Source organism: Protobothrops mucrosquamatus, unplaced genomic scaffold (genome assembly GCF_001527695.2).
Source record: "Protobothrops mucrosquamatus isolate PMUCROS unplaced genomic scaffold, P.Mucros_1.0 scaffold3862, whole genome shotgun sequence".
In the NCBI taxonomy this organism is placed as follows: domain Eukaryota; kingdom Metazoa; phylum Chordata; class Lepidosauria; order Squamata; family Viperidae; genus Protobothrops; species Protobothrops mucrosquamatus.
Window position 1 is genome coordinate 23,117 of NW_015389812.1, and position 2,828 is coordinate 25,944.

The following is a 2,828-nucleotide window of genomic DNA, read 5'->3' on the forward strand; positions in this document are numbered from 1 at the left end:
GCACTGCCACGGGTAAGTGCCCGGCCGAACTCCGTTGGGGTCGTCGGCTCGTGACTAAATTGGACAGGCTGCATCCGGAGCGTGTAGCTTCACAGGTGTCTCAGCCACACCCACCACGGGTCCTGCGTGAAGGTGATCCTGTCTGGGCCAGGAACTACGGGCCTGGACACCTCTGGGTCCCGGCTGTGGTCTGCAAGGTATCGGGGCCTCTGTCCTACGAGGTGTCCCTGGAAGACGGCTGCGTTCTTCGCCGCCACATTGATCAACTACGTGTGAGGCGGGACTCGCCTGGGGTTCCTCTTCAGTCTCCTCTAGGGGGGGAGGAGGAATGGGGAATGCGTTCTGGGAATCAGAATCTGCTGCCAACAATGGTTGTGGGGAACGACACGGGCACTCAACACCCAAGTTCCACTGGAGATTCAGGTAGCAATTCATGGGGACGGGGGCACACAGACACCCCCACACACACTCCAGCCTGGGAGTCCCATCGGAGGTATACTAACTATCCACACCTCACAAACAATACTCCAGACACGGAGAATAACTGGGAGCATACTCACAACTCACAACATGCAAGAGAGCAGGCAAAACAGAGGGGGAACACGTCCTTTGCTGAAATGGCTCATAGAAGGATGTCCCCACACATAAGGGCTAACAGGGAGGCATCCCTAGACCTTAACACTACAGGAAGGAGCCAGGAAAACCACACTCCGTCAGGAAACACGGAGATGAGTTCAGAGGGGTTGGAAAACTCCATAGGTGGTAGGTCAACCAGGTATAGCGATCGACAGAGTCCTGACTTCTCGAGCCTAGGAGACGGGCAGGAAAGTCAAACAGAAATCACAAGACAACCACAGGTCAATTCACCTAGTGTGGGAAGCAACGGGGAAAACACTACAAGTTCCCCAGGTCCGAGAAGGTCACTAAGGGTCAAAGGCCCTCCCAAATACCTTGCAGATTATGTAAGGTGAGCATGTAAATAGCAATAACTGAACTAGAGGTCCAGGCTGGTTGACTCTACGGAAACGAGGTTGGGGCCATTGGGTCTTTGTATGACGGAACAGCCCCACACCTTACACACACTGTGTGACATCAACTCAAAGTTAATTATATAACCATTACTATGATGGCGTCCATGTGGGCGCATAATTATTTCATCTAGGGGGGAGGGGTGTTGTGTCCTGAGCCTGCAAAAGCAGGCTCGGGACATTGCAAGAGTCCCGGGCATTTGCAAAAGCTGCCCGGGACCAGACTGAGTGGCGCCGGCCTTGCGCACATGCGCAAGGCGGGAAAAGACCGCCTTGTGATTGGTTGGAGTTGCTCGGGGATCAGAAGGTATAAATAGAGGCCTGCGTGCCTCTGCTCGGGTTGTTCGTAAATTGGAATCAGAGAATAAAGACTTGTTAGAAATGCTTCGTCTCAAGCGCCATTATTCTCCAGACTTAACAGGGGCCGTTCCCTCACTGTTTCCAGGATGGCTTCGCGGGCCACATGAAACCACTTTGCGGGCCGCATCCAGCCCCCGGGCCTTGTGTTTGACATGTCTGTTCTAGTGGCTTGCCTGTCAGTGTTGGTGGGGGTGGTCTTAGAGGTTCTTTGGTTGGGCTGTTTGCTGTTGGCTTCTTTGGCAGTCCCTTGATTGGGGTATTTTTTACTTGATTGTTGGTCTGATGTTAATCATGGAGTTAATCTATGCTCATCTGGGTGCTGATTGCTGGTGGGGGGTGTTTTGATCTTTTTTTGTAAGAGTTTATTAATTTTTTCCATACATATAGTAATATTTTTTCAACCAACGTGTTGTCTGAGTTTAAATACGCTAATACATATTAAATTCCTAATTCTTTATTCTTTCCTCTAACCATCGGTAAAGTAAGTCCCAAGTTTGATAATATTCTGTTTCTTCTTCTTCTTCCCTTCAGAATTTAGAATATCTCTATATGTCCAGATTTTTTCAAAGTCCACCAAATTTGGGTGTACAAATGTTTCCATAGTTGACAACCACCCTGGAATTTTCAAATATATTTTACTTTTTATTTTTCCCCATACTATTAACAATGCATTTCTTATATAATGGTTTTGGAAATACTTATGAATCTTTTTCCATACCATAAAAAAGCGTGCCACCCCAATTGTAAATCATGTCCTTCCAGATATAACAACCTTTTATTTCTAAGAGTTATCTATTCTTTTACCCATGTTAAAACAGATGCTTGATAATACAAAGCCCACTCCGTTAGTCCAAATCCTCCATTTTCCTTAGGATCTTGTAATGTTTTCATCTTAATTCTAGCCTTCTTTCCTTGCCAAACAAATTTCAAAATTAATGAGTTTAAATCTCGAAAAAAAAAATTCTCTAGTTTTATGGGAATTGTTTGGAATAGAAATAAAATTTTCAGCAATACATTCATTTTCACTGTAGCAATTCTTCCTAATATTGACAGTTGCAGATTTTTCCATTTTTCCAAGTCCAATTTTATTTGATTCAATAATTTTGTGTAATTATCTTCTTTTATTGTTGAGCATCTTGCTGTTAAATATATACCCAGGTATTTAATCTTTTTCACTATCTGTAATTCTGTTTTTTCTGACAATTGTGGTTTTTTTTGTTTATCTGTAAGATTTTTAACTATTTTTTTTATTAAAAGTTTTATGAAGATTACAGTATAAACCCCCATACCCACCCCAAAACCCCGCCCTCCCCCTCCCCCACTTCCCAGAGCTGAACACAGGGTTACAAATATAATAATCAAAATCTATCTAACATTAACCAACTATTAAAGTAACCAAATCCATAATGCGCTTTAACTCCCCTTTAACACAAATTTAAA